The sequence below is a fragment of the Heterodontus francisci genome, unplaced genomic scaffold, assembly GCF_036365525.1.
Source record: "Heterodontus francisci isolate sHetFra1 unplaced genomic scaffold, sHetFra1.hap1 HAP1_SCAFFOLD_221, whole genome shotgun sequence".
Taxonomy (NCBI): domain Eukaryota; kingdom Metazoa; phylum Chordata; class Chondrichthyes; order Heterodontiformes; family Heterodontidae; genus Heterodontus; species Heterodontus francisci.
In genome coordinates this window covers 1,014,252-1,028,951 of record NW_027141485.1, presented here as the reverse complement: position 1 = coordinate 1,028,951, position 14,700 = coordinate 1,014,252, and the positions used below count along the sequence as shown (strand labels likewise).

Below are 14,700 nucleotides of genomic sequence, written 5' to 3'. Positions count from 1 at the left end.
ATGCTGCCAGAGCTGCTGAACATTTCCAGCACTTTCTGTTTTTATTTCAGCATTTGCAGGATGTTGCTTTGATCTGAAAAAAAATGGATGATTGGCTGGGGGGTTCCAGTGAAATTTCACAGCAGCTAATAAAGCCTGACCTGTCAGTGGCTCGTTGGTCTAGGAATATGATTCTTGCTTAGGGAGTATGGTTCATTAATATGCGAGAGATCCCGCGTTCAAGTCCTGGACGAGCCCTGGTCTGCTGGCATTTTTAGATTAAGGTTATCTATTGGTTTCAGCCTTGCAGAAGGTGGAATTGACTTCCAAACGGAGCTGGCTTGAGGACCAGACAACTGGATTCAAAGAGCTTGTCGACAAAATTGTAATTAACTAAATGTACAGATAGCCAAGTGGGAATATAAAGTTGTTGCTGCAATTGTGACCTGACTCCAAAAACAACAGGACTGGGTTCTGGACTGGAATGGAATTCTTCAGTGTTTCTGTTGTTTGGCTTGCATTGACTCATCGATTTTCTTGTTTTTCACTTTGTCGATGCCTTTGAATAATTGTGGATCCTTCTTCAGGGTGTCTCCTTTCACCAGGTAGTTCTGACCTCCGATGATGTTGATTGTAATCAGCTTCAATTCGCTGATAGTTTTGGAAGTGAGCAGATTTCCTTTGCTTGAGTCTACAACATGGAACTCAGTCTGACATGTGGACCCATGGGAGGATTTGAATGCCATCCCTGCGTTGGAGTTGCATCCATCCAATAAGAGACCGAGTAGAAGTGACAGTTCTGTTAGTCGAATATGAGACTTTTAATGGCAGGGTTGTGAGTTTGAGTGCCATTCTGTTTTTCCCTTTTTTAAGGCTTCATGAGCAGAGAGGACAGGGAGTGTTTGAAATGAGCAAGTCTCGCTTTGATTCAGGACTCTTACCTCTCAGCAGCATCTCACTATGAAAGATTGAATTTGATCTCATTTCATTCTCAGCTCGGGGTCTGTGCGGCTCAGTGGCACTTCTGGCTGTCTCCCGCTTCACAATCCATCAGTACTGAGAAAGCAATGGGGAATATTACTCACATGTTGTGTTCTTTAATTTTTTGGAAAACTTGAATGTATGTATTTTCTTCCAAAACAAGGACACCAAGCTGCTGTTGATGTAGGGCTGAAATAGCTCAGTTGGGCGAGCGTTAGACTGAAGATCTGAAGGTCCCTAGTTCAATCCCGGGTTTCAGCAATTTCGCTTCCTTATGCTTACATTGCCTTGGTTCTGATTTTCCAGTTGCACAATTAACTTTGAGATTATTTGCCAAGCACCAGTGGATTGAATTTGAGAAACAACACAGAATCATTTACAACATAGAAGGTGGTCATTTGGCCAATCACGTCCATGCTGGCTCTCCCCGGAGCAATCTAGTCAGTTCCACTCACCAGCTCGATCCCTTTCCTCCTGCAAGTTTCTTTCCTTCAAGTATCCATCCAATTTCCTTTTCAAATCATTGATTGTCTCTGCTTCCACCACACTCGTGGGCCAAGACATTACCACCCACTACATAAAAAATTCCACCTCATCAAGGATGGGAAATACTTACATCTTCTATATTTGCTTATTCTCTATTTCTATGAGAATAGACTGGCAGTCAACATGAAAGGAAACCCAAAAATCTTCGAGCAGCATGTAAATGATAAGTGGGTAGTAAGAGGTTGAGTCGGGCCTATTAGGGACAAAAAGGATAATATAAGCTTAGAGGTGCAGGGCAATGTTAATCTACTTAATGAGTACTTTGCATCAGTGATCACTAAGGAATTGGAATTTGACAAAATATCAGTTGAAGTGAAGAAAGTAGAGGCAATGGAGAGAGTACAAATTAGGAGAGGGAGGTACTAAAAAGGCTGGCTGTGCTTAGGGAAGATAAATCACCTGGTCCGGATGGCTCACATCCCAGGTTGCGAAAGGAAATGCGGATGCAGATAACGGAAGGGCTTGCTATAATCTTCCAATCTTCCCTGGATACGGGGGAGGTGCCAGAGGATTAAACAGTGGCAAATGCGACACCCTTATTCAAGAAAGGGTGTAAGGACAGTCCGGGTAACTACAGGCTAGTTCGATTAACAGCAGCGGTGGGTAAGGTTTTAGAAAGAATAATCAGGGTAAAAAATCAACAGTCACTTGGAGAGGTTCGAGTTAATTAAGGAGAGTGAGCATGGATTTATAAATGGGAGTTCATGCTTGACTAATCTAACTGCATTTTTTGATGAACTAACAGAGCAGGTTGATGAAGGGAATGCAGTGGATGTTGTTTATATGGATTTTAAGGAAGCGTTTGACAAGGTACCACATAAAAGGGCGGTTAACAAAATTGAGGTTCGTGGGATAGGAGGGTCAGTGTCCAATTGGATAGAAAATTGGTTTAAGGACAGAAAACAGCGAGTCTTATTAAATGGTTCTTTGTCAGACTGGAGGATAGTCGATAGTGGTGTTCCCCAAGGGTCAGTGCTAGAACCACTGCTTTTTTTGCTCAAGGTAATTGACTTGGATCTTGGAATACAGAGTAGAATCTCAAAATATCCCGATGACAACAAACTTGGAGGAGCGGCAAACAGTGAGGATGATATGAACTGCCTGCAACAGGACAGTGATAGGCTAGCAGAATGGGCAGACAGGTGGCAGATGGAATTTAATAGTGACAAGTGTGAGGTGATGTATTTTGGCATAAGGAATAGGGAGAGGCAATATATACTTAATGGCACAGTTCTAAAGAGTGCACTGGAATAGAGGGACTTGGGGTTCATGTGCATCAATCTTTGAAGGTGGCAAGACATATTGCGAGAGTGGTTCGCAAAGCATATGGGATCTTGGGCTTGAAATTGAGGCATTGAGTACAAAAGCAGGGAAGTTATGCTGAACCATTATAAAACTCTGGTTAGGCCCCAATTGGAGTGTTGCTTCCAGTTCTGCTCAGCAGACTTTGGAAAGAATGTGAGGGTCCTTGAGAGGACGCAGAGGCGATTTACCAGAATGGATCCAGGGATGGGGGATTTTAGTTACAAGGTTAGGTTGGAAAAGCTAGGATTATTCTGCCTATATCAAAGGAGATTGAGTGGAGAATTGATAGAGGTGTAAAACACCTCTAGAGAACAGGCCATCCTGGACTGGATATTGTGTAATGAGAAAGGATTAGTTAACAATCTTGTTGTGTGGGGTCCCTTGGGGAAGTGCGCCCATAATATGATAAAATTCTTCATTAAGATGGAGAGTGAGAGAGTTGATTCCGAGACTCGGGTCCTGAATCTAAACAAAGAAAACTATGAAGGTATGAGGCGGGAGTTGGCTATGATAGATTGGGGAACGTTACTTAAAGGGTTGACAGTGGATAGGCAATGGCAAGCATTTAAAGAGCGCATGGATGAATTACAACAATTGTTCATTCCTGTCTGTGCAAAAGTAAAACAGGAAGGGTGGCTCAACTGTGGCTTACAAAAGAAATTAAGGAAAGTATTAGATCCAAGGAGGAGAAATATAAAATGGCCAGAACAAGCAGCAAACCTGAAGATTGTGAGCAGTTTGGAATTTAGCAGAGGAGGACAAAAGGATTGATTAAGAAGGGGGAAATAGAGTATGAGAGTAAGCTAGCAGAGAACATAAAAACTGACTGTAAAAGATTCTATAGATATGTGTCGAGAAAAAGATTAGTGAAGACAAATGTGGGTCCCTTACAGTCAGAAACGGGGAATTTATAATGGGGAACAAAGAAATGGCAGACCAATTAAATACATACTTTGGATCTGTCTTCACAACGGAGGATACAAATTATCTCCCAGACATGTTGGGGAACATAGGGTCTAGTGAGAAGGAGGAACTGTATGAAATCAGTATTAGTAGGGAATGTTTGGGAAATTGATGGGATTGAAGGTCTATAAATCCCCAGGGCCTGATAATCTACATCCCAGAGTAATTAAGGAAGTGGCCCTTGAAATTGCAGATGTATTTCTGGTCTTTTTTCAAAATTCTATCGACTCTGGAACAGTTCCAATGGATTGGACGGGAGTTAATGTAACTCCACTATTTAAAAAAAGAGGCAGAAAGAAAACAGCGAATTATATACCGGTTAGCCTGACATCAGTCGTGGGGAAAATGCTGGAGTCCATGATAAAAGATGTAATAGCAGAGTGCAATAATAACACGTTTCCACTCCTAGTATTTCTAAATCCCACACATTCACTATAATGTGAACAATTATTTCCTGTTGTGTCTCTCTCAGATTTGTAAACTTCACTGTATTGGAGTGAGGTGACATCTACTGGCGGGAAGCAAGAACTGCAATCAAGCAGCAGAAACTCCACAGTCTGTCAGGGTGAAAGAAACATTGCAATGTGAGGAAACAGCGAAGTGGTTTGATTGGGTAGATGGAGACATGATTCCACTTGTGGTGGTGTCTGAAGCAAAGGCCAGAAATACAAAATTGTCATTAATAAAAGAAATGAGGAATTCATGAAAAATGTAATAACGTAGTGAATGGTTGGAATGTGGATAGAATAGAAAGTGAGATTGGATGGTCAGACGCAGTCTGAAAGGATGGCTGAAACAAAAGGTGAGTGCCCTGAAACGTTAACTGTGTTTCTCACAGCACAGATGCTGCCAGAGCGGCTGAACATTTCCAGCACTTTCTGTTTTTATTTCAGCATTTGCAGGATGTTGCTTTGATCTGAAAAAAAATGGATGATTGGCTGGGGGGTTCCAGTGAAATTCCACAGCAGCTAATAAAGCCTGACCTGCCAGTGGCTCGTTGGTCTAGGGGTATGATTCTCGCTTAGGGAGTATGGTTAATTAACATGCGAGAGATCTCGGGTTTAAGTCCCGGATGAGCCCTGGTCTGCTGGCATTTTTAGATTAAGGTTATCTATTGGTTTCAGCCTTGCAGAAGGTGGAATTGACTTCCATACGGAGCTGGCTTGAGGACCAGACAACTGGATTCAAAGAGCTTGTCGACAAAATTGCAATTAACTAAATGTACAGATAGCCAAGTGGGAATATAAAGTTGTTGCTGTAATTGTGACCTGACTCCAAAAACAACAGGACTGGGTTCTGGACTGGAATGGAATGGAATTCTTCAGTGTTTCTGCTGTTTGGCTTGCATTGACACATCAATTTTCTTGTTTTTCACTTTGTTGATGCCTTTGAATAATTGTGGATCCTTCTTCAGAGTGTCTTCTTTCACCAGGTCGTTCTGACCTCTGATGATGTTGATCGTAATCAGCTTCAATTCGCTGATAGTTTTGGAAGTGAGCAGATTTCCTTTGCTTGATTCTACAACATGGAACTCAGTCTGACATGTGGACCCATGGGAGGATTTGAATGCCACCCCTGCGTTGGAGTTGCATCCATCCAATAAGAGAGCGAGTAGAAGTGACAGTTCTGTCAGTCGAACATGAGACTGTTAATGGCAGGGTTGTGAGTTTGAGTGCCATTCTGTTTTTCCCTTTTTTAAGGCTTCTTGAGCAGAGAGTACAGGGAGTGTTTGAAATGAGCAAATCTCGCTTTGATTCAGGACTCTTACCTCTCTGCAGCATCTCGCTGTGAAAGATTGAATTTGATCTCATTTCATTCTCAGCTCAGGGTCTGTGCGGCTCATTGGCACTTCTGGCTGTCCCCCGCTTCACAATCCATCAGTACTGAGAAAGCAATGGGGAATATTACTCACATGTTGTGTTCTTTAATTTTTTGGAAAACTTGAATGTATGTATTTTCTTCCAAAATAAGGACACCAAGCCACTATTAATGTTGGGCTGAAATAGCTCAGTTGGGAGAGCGTTCGACTGAAGATCTGATGGTCCCTGGTTCAATCCCAGGTTTCAGCAATTCCGCTTCCTTATGCGTCCCTTGCCTTGGCTCTGATTTTCCAGTTGCACAATTTACTTTGAAATTATTTACCAAACACCAGTGGATTGAATTTGAGAAACAACACAGAGTCATTTGCAGCACAGAAGGTGGTCGTTTGGCCTATCACGTCCATGCTGGCTCTCCCCGGAGCAATCTAGTCAGTTCCACTCACCAGCTCGATCCCTTTCCTCCTGCAAGTTTCTTTCCTTCAAGTATCCATCCAATTTCCTTTTCAAATCATTGATTGTCTCTGCTTCCACCACACTCGTGGGCCAAGTCATTACTACCCACAACATAAAAAAGTTCCACCTCATCAAGGATGGGAAATACTTATATCTTCTATATTCAGCTTATTCTCTATTTCTATGAGAATAAAATGGCAGTCAACATGAAAGGAAACCCAAAAATCTTCGAGCAGCATGTAAATGATAAGTGGGTAGTAAGAGGTTGAGTCGGGCCTATTAGGGAGAAAGAGGATAATATATGCTTAGAGGTGCAGGGCAATGTTAATCTGCTTAATGAGTACTTTGTATCAGTGATCACTAAGGAAGTGGAATTGGACAAAATATCAGTAGAAGTGAAGAGAGTAGAGGCAATGGATAGGGTACAAATTGAGAGAGGGAGGTACTAAAAAGGCGGGCTGTGCTTAGGGTAGATAAATCACCTGTTCCGGATGGCTTGCATCCCAGGTTGCGAAAGGAAATGTGGATGCAGATAACGGAAGGGTTCAGTATAATCTTCCAATCTTCCCTGGATATGGGGGAGGTGCCAGAGGATAAACAGTGGCAAATGCGACTCCCTTATTCAAGAAAGGGTGTAAGGACAGTCTGGGTAACTACAGGCTAGTTAGATTAACAGCAGTGGTGGGTAAGGTTTTAGAAAGAATAATCAGGGTAAAAAATCAACAGTCACTTGGAGAGGTTTGAGTTAATTAAGGAGAGTGAGCATGGATTTATAAATGAAAGTTCATGCTTGACTAATCTAACTGCATTTTTTGATGAACTAACAGAGCAGGTTGATGAAGGGAATGCAGTGGATGTTGTTTATATGGATTTTAAGGAAGCGTTTGACAAGGTACCACATAAAAGGGCGGTTAACAAAATTGAGGTTCGTGGAATAGGAGGGTCAGTGTCCAATTGGATAGAAGATTGGTTTAAGGACAGAAAACAGCGAGTCTTATTAAATGGTTCTTTGTCAGACTGGAGGATAGTCGACAGTGGTGTTCCCCAAGTGTCAGTGCTAGAACCACTGCTTTTTTTGCTCAAGATAAATGACTTTGATCTTGGAATACAGAGTAGAATCTCAAAATATCCCGATGACAACAAACTTGGAGGAGTGGCAAACAGTGAGGATGATATGAACTGCCTGCAACAGGACAATGATAGGCCAGCAGAATGGGCAGACAGGTGGCAGATGGAATTTAATAGTGATAAGTGTGAGGTGATGTATTTTGGCAGAAGGAATAGGGAGAGGCAATATATACTTAATGGCACAGTTCTAAAGAGTGTGCTGGAATAGAGGGACTTGGGGTTCATGTGCATCAATCTTTGAAGGTGGCAAGACATATTGCGAGAGTGGTTAGCAAAGTATATGGGATCTTGGGCTTTATAAATAGAGGCATTGAGTACAAAGCCGGGAAGTTATGCTGAACCATTATAAAGCTCTGATTCGGCCCCAATTGGAGTGTTGCTTCCAGTATTGCTTACCACACTTAAGAAAGAATGTGAGGGTCCTTGAGAGGATGCAGAGGAAATTTACCAGAATGGATCCAGGGATGGAGGATTTTAGTAACAAGGTTAGGTTGGAAAAGCTAGGGTTGTTCTGCCTGTATCAAACGAGAGTGAGGGAAGAATTGATAGATGTGTTTTAGGCTCTGACAGTTTTAAATAAGTTGGCAAGGAAACATTGTTCCCGTTAACTATTGGTACAAGGACTAGGGGACACAGACTGAAGGTTTTGGACAGGAGGTACAGGGGGAATGTGCGGAATAACTTTTTTACACTGATTGGTGATGATCTGTAACTCGCTGCCCACGAGGGCGGTGGAAATGGAGATAATCGAGGATTACAAAAGGAATTTGAATGGGCACTTGAAGGAAATAATTTTACAGGGCTATGGGGATCGAGCAGACAAGTAATAACTCGTCTCCACTCCTAGTATTTCTAAATCCCACACATTCACCAGAATGTGAACAATTCTTTCCTGTTTTGTCTCTCTCAGATTTGTAAACTTCACTGTATTGGAGTGAAGTGACATCTACTGGCAAGAAACAAGAACTGCCGTGATGAGATCAGCCATGATTGTATTGAATGGCAGAGCAGACTCGAGGGGCTGAATTGCCGACTCCTGCTTCTAGTTCTTATGTTCATAGAATCACACAGCACAGAAGGAGGCCATTCGGCCCCATTGTGCCTCTGCTGACTCTCTAACAAAAAGATGCAATTAGTCCAACCCCCTGCCTATTTCCCCATAATCCTGGAGAATTTCACTTTGAAATATTTGTCCAATTCCTTTATGAAAGTTATAATTGAATCTGTTTCCACCACCCTGTCAGACAATTCATTCCAAATCCGAATCAGTTACTGGGTTAAAAGATCTCTCCTCACCTCCCCTTGACATTTTTGGCCAATTATTTTAAATCTGTGTCCTCTGGTTACTGACCCCCAGGACATTGGAAACAGTTTCTCCCTCTCTACCGTATGAAAATCCTTCATGATTCTGAACACCTCTATTAAATCTTGCCTTAACCTTCTCTACTCTGAAGAGAACAATCCCAGCTTCACCAGCCTGTCCAGAGAACTGACACCCCTCATCTCTGGGATCATTCTGGTAAATCTCCTCTGAACTGTCTCAGAAGCTTTGATGTCCTTTCTAAAGCCTGGTGCCCAGAACTGGACACATTACTCGAGCTGAGATCGAGCCAGCGACGCCCACATCCCACGAACGAATAAAAAAACGCTCCCTAACCAGTCCCCAATTCTTAAGCATTTATCGACGCTCCCTGCCCAGTCCCCAAATCTTATTCATTTAGAAACGCTCCCTGCCCAGTCTCCAATTCTTATCGATTTACAGACGCTTCCTGACCAGTACCCAATTCTTATCGATTTACAGATGCTTCCTGACCAGTACCCAAATCTTAATCATTTAGAGACGCTCCCTGCCCAGTCCCCAATTCTTATCCATTTACAGACGCTCCCTGACCAGTACCCAAATTTTATTCATTTAGAGACGCTCCCTGCCCAGTCCCTAATTCTTATCCATCTACAGACACTCCCTGACCAGTACCCAAATCTTATTCATTTAGAGACACTCCCTGACCAGTACCCAAATTTTATTCATTTAGAGACGCTCCCTGCCCAGTCCCCAATTCTTATCCATTTACAGACGCTCCCTGACCAGTATCCAAATGTTATTCATTTGGAGACCCTCCCTGCCCAGTTCCCAATTCTTATCCATTTACAGACGCTCCCTGACCAGTACCCAAATTTTATTCATTTAGAGACGCTCCCTGCCCAGTCTCGAATTCTTCTCCATCTCCAGACGCTCCCTGCCCAGACCCCAATTCTTATCCATTTATAGACGCTCCCTGACCAGTACCCTAATTTTATTCATTAAGAGACGCTCCCTGCCCAGTCCCCAATTCTTATCCATTTACAGACGCTCCCTGACCAGACCCCAATTCTTATCCATTTATGGACGCGGTTTCGGGAAGCCTCACCGGGAAAGGCTTCACCGTCGCCATCCGCAGGGATACAGATGGGATTGTTCCATGTTATTGTGGCCCGGAGGCCCTGCTCCAGCTGCGTGAGCCCGCAAAGGGCGCGGTCTTCTCGCACTTTGTGAATATCCCGCTCCAACTCCGAACCCGCAGCTCCAGCTCCTGACAGAGCTGTCTCTACTGCGCCTGCGCGCCCCGCTCCTGTAACAGATTGGGCGGATTCTAGGCCGCTGAGCATTCTGGGTACCACACCTGTCATTAATGCTATTCTTTCAGCTGAAAGGTTTTATTACGTACATTTCATGTCCTGGTATCGTCGTGAGTGTTTTCTTTTGTACCTGTCAATGCCTGGGAGGATAGAGTCAGCTTCACTTTGTAGCCATGAGTTTCTGGTGTGAGAAAGTGGTGTTTAACGCAGTATATTTCAGTTTTTGGTCTGTGACTGTGGGTATTATTCAGTACTTGTTTGTTTCTGCTATTGCTCTGTGAGTTTCACCACATATCTTTCAACAACTTGTATGTGAGCATCAGCTTTTGTCTATATCTATCAGTTTCTGAGAAGTGATAAAGGGTTTGATTCTATCCCTATCAGTTTCTGTTACATGCATGTGTCTTTAATCTGCACCTCCTCTGAGTGTGTCTTCTTCTCTGCAATTGTAGGTGAGTATGTGTTTTGCTTTGTATCTCTCAGTCTTTGAAGTGTGAGCCTGGGTTTGTCCCTAACTTCCTTTTTACCTTGCAGTTGGGATATGAAAGAAAGATTTTTACACGTTACCTGCCAACTGCTGCTAAGTGACTGTGGGTTTCACACTGTAACTGTCAATTTCTTGTCTGGTAATGCAAAGTTTACAGTGCACCTGTCAGTTTCTAGTCTAGGACTGAGTTGGTTTTACTCTGTCCCTAGCATTCGCTGGTATGTTAGTGTGGGGTTTACATTGTACCTGTCAGTTTCTTATATGTGAGTGTTGATTTCACTCTGAAAAGAATCATAGATCATAGAATAGTTACAGAACAAAAGGAAGCCATTCAGTTCATTGTGCTTGTGCTGCTTCTCTGCACGAGCAACTCAGCTCATGCCACAGACTCATGTATTCCATGAAAACATGCACTTTTTTCACTTCAGATAATTATCTTTTACCATTTTGAAAGTCATGGTTGAATCAGCCTCCATCACACTCTCAAACAGTGCATATCAGATCTTAACCAATCGCTGTGCAAAATAAGTTTTTCCTCATGTTGCCTTTGGTTCTTTTGCCAGTCACCTTAAATCGGTGTCCTCTGGTTACAGAGCCTTGAATAATATTCCCCATTGCTTTCTCAGCACTGATGGATTGCGAAGCAGGAGACAGCCAGAAGTCCCACTGAGCCGCACTGATCCCGAGCTGGGAATGAAATGAGATGAAGTTCAATCGTTCACAGCGAGATGCTGCAGAGAGATAAGAGTCCCGAATCAAAGTGAGACTTTCTCATAGTTTTGCTGAATTTCATTTCAAACACTCCTTGTACTCTCTGCTCATGAAGCCTTAAAAAAGGGAAAAACAAAATGGCACTCAAACCCACCACCCTGAAATTAAAAGTTTAATGTTCGACTGACTGAACTGTCACTTCTACTCGGTCGCTTATTGGATGGTTGCAACTGTATTCTTCAACGCAGGGGTGGCATTCAAATCCTCCCATGGGTCCACATGTCAGACTGAGTTCCATGTTGTAGACTCAAGCAAAGGAAATCTGCTCAGTTCCAAAACTATCAGTGAGGTGAAGCTCATTCCGATCATCATCATCAGAGGTCAGAACTACCTGGTGAAAGAAGACAATCTGAAGAAGGATCCACAATTATTCAAATGCATCAACAAAGTGAAAAACAAGAAAATCAATGAGCCAATGCAAGCCAAACAACAGAAATGGGAATGGTTTCCTTTCCATACCAGAACCCAGTTCTGTTGTTTTTTGGAGCCAGGCTTCAGTTAAAGTTACAACTTTATGTTCCTACTTGGCTTTCTGCTCATTTCATTCATTCCAATTTTGTCGACAAGCTCTTTGAATCCAGCCCTCTGGTCCTCAAGCAGGCTCCATATGGAAATCAATTCCGCCTTCTGTAAGGCTGAAACCAATCGACGACCTTAAACTAAAAACACCAACAAAGAAGGGCTTGTCCAGGATTTGAACCCAGGATCTCTCACACATTAATTAATCACTTACCCTAAGCAAGAATCATACCCCGAGATCAGCATGCCACTGATATCAGAACTTCCTTTTAGCTCCTGTGGAATTTCACTGGCAGCCAAAGCCAATCATCCATTTTTTTTCAGATCAAAGCAACATCCTGCAAATTCTGAAATAAAAACAGAAAGTGCTGGAAATGTTCAGAAACTCTGGCAGCATCTGTGGAGAGAGAAACAGAGTTAACCTTTCAGGGCGTTTCCCTTTTGTTTGAGCCATCCTTTCACACTGCTTCTGTCCACCCAATCTCACTTTCTATTCTATCTAGATTACACCAACTCACGACCTGAATACATTTGTCATGAATTCCTCATATCTTTTAATAATGACAATTTTATATTTCTGGCCTTTGCTTTGGACTCCACCACAAGTGGTATCATGTCTCCATCAACCCAATCAAACGCATTCACTATTTCCTCACATTGCAATGTTTCTTTCACCCTGACAGACTATGGAGTATCTGCTGCTTGGTTGCAGTTCTTGCTTCCTGCCAGTAGATGTCACCTCACTCCAGTACAGTGAAGTTTACAAATCTGAGAGCCACACAAGAAGAAAAATTGTTCACATTTTAGTGAACAAGTCCCTCTATTCCTGCACACTCTTTAGAACTGTGCCATTAAGTATATATTGCCTCTCCCTATTTCTTCTGCCAAAATGCATCACCTCACACTAGTCACTATTAAATTCCATCTGCCACCTGTCTGCCCATTCTGCTAGCCTATCATTGTCTTGTTGCAGGCGGTTCATTTCATCCTCACTGTTTTCCACTTCTCCAAGTTTGGTTTTATCGGCATATTTTGAGATTCTGCTCTATATTCCAAGATCCAAGTCATTTATCTGTAGCAAAAAAAGCAGTGGTTCCAACAGTGACCCTTGGGGTCGAGCACTGTATTCTGTACAATTTTGGTTTCCTTATTTTATATTTATTTAGAGATACAGCACTGAAACAGGCCCTTCAGCCTACCGAGTCTGTGCTGACCAAAAACCACCCATTTATACTCGCCCTGCAGTAATCCCATATTCCCTACCACCTACCTGCACTGGGAGCAATTTACAACAGCCAATTTACCTATCACCTGCAAGTCTCTGGCTGCGGGAGGAAACCAAAGCACCCAGTAAAAACCCACATGGTCACAGGGAGAACTTGCAAACTCTGCACAGGCAGTAGCCAGAATCAAACCTCGGTTTTTGGAGCTGTGAGGTTGCGGTGCTAACCACTGTGCCGCCCATGACAATGCCACTACGCCATCACTTCCCCTTATCTAAGGAAGGATAAACTTGTCACAGAGGGAATGCAATGGAGATTCACCAGACTAATCCCCTTATGATGAGAGACTGCAGAAACTGGGCCCAAATTCTCTGGAGTTTCAAAGAATGAGAGGTGATCTCATTGAAACTTCCAAAATTCTTACAGGGTGTGACAGGGTAGATATGGATAGGATGTTTCCTCTGTCTAGTGAGTCTGGAAGAAGGGGACACATTCTCAGAATAAGGACAGGCCATTTGAGACTGAGATGAGCAGGAATTTCTTTACTCAGAGGGTGGGAAATCTGTGGAATTCTTTATCCCAGAGGGCTGTGGAGGCTCAATCACTGAACATATTCAAGACAGAAATCAATAGATTTCTAAATACTACCGGGATCAAGGGATATGGAGATAGCAGGGAAAAATGGCAAAGAGGGATATGATCAGCCACGATCTGTTTGAATGGCAGAGCAGGCTCAATGGGCTGATTGGCCTAATGCCCCTATTTCCTATGATCCTATGAATCCCAATAATGTACATCAGACGTTATACCGAGCTATGCATTACATACCAGTTCAAAAATCCCACAGAGATTAAGACTGAAAGATACAGTATCAGTTCCATTACTACAAAGTGAAGGACTTGGAGCTTGCAGACCAGCCCATGTATAAGATTGAAAGTTATGTTTTCATTCACAATAATTTTCACAGAGCTAAATATTGAATACCAATCCACAACTTGTACAGGACTACCAAATAAAACCTACAACTGTGAAATACAGTTAATCCATATTTTAAATTAAACACAACGCAAACAAATATTCATACATTGAGAGCGGGAAACAGTGAGAGCAGAGTGGAGCATAAAGAGCCCGGGGTGGGGAGAGAGAGAGTAAGCAAGGGTTCACTCAGAGAGCAGGAAACGGTGAAAGCGGAGTGGACAGGAGTCCAAGCAAGCTGGAGTTTGGAAACAAAGTGAATAGTGACATCACAGGAAAGCTGCAAGGTGACTGGTTGTGATTAACGGCTGTTAGGGAGTAACTGTAAATAGTGAGTACACCACTGTTAGGGTGGGTGTGTAAATGGCTGGGTTATAGCATTTCAACAACAGGCAGAATAAAAAGAGTATACATTAAGTATTAATAAAAAGGGACAAGTGAATCGTTGGTGAGTTTTTTGGAGTAAGGTTTATCTTAACTAGTGAACTGTATTGATTTTTAGTGGGATTTATCAGTACTAGGAAAGTTTTATTTATAATTCTAAGGTGTTGTAGTACTGTTAAGGTTTTTTTTAGCAGTAGGAAATGGTCAACTAATGGCAGGGGTGTTTCAACCTTGAGAGTGCACCTCCTGTGATATGTGGGAGCTCCAGGATGCTTCCACTATCTTCGAGAACATTTGTGCCAGGAAGTGCTCTCAATTGTGGCAGCTTGAGCTCTGGGTTTTGGAACTTGAGTGGCAGCTGGTGACACTGCAGTGCATTCGTGAGAAGAGAGCTACATGGATAGCACGTTTATAGATGTGGTCACCCCACAGCTTAAGAGTATGCAGGGAGAGAGGGAATGGGTGATCAACAGGCAGTCAAAAAGAATTGAGTAGGTAGTGCAGGACACCCTGACTGCATGACGCTCTCCAACGGGTATTCAGTTCTGAA

General features: G+C 42.8%; 1 non-coding gene across 1 annotated transcript; it reads left to right on the top strand.

The window, feature by feature from the left end:
* Positions 1 to 5,770: 5,770 nt before the first annotated feature.
* Positions 5,771 to 5,843, top strand: trnaf-gaa (transfer RNA phenylalanine (anticodon GAA)). The gene has a single exon. It is a non-coding gene; the product is annotated as a tRNA-Phe (tRNA).
* The last annotated feature ends 8,857 nt before the right edge of the window (positions 5,844 to 14,700 follow it).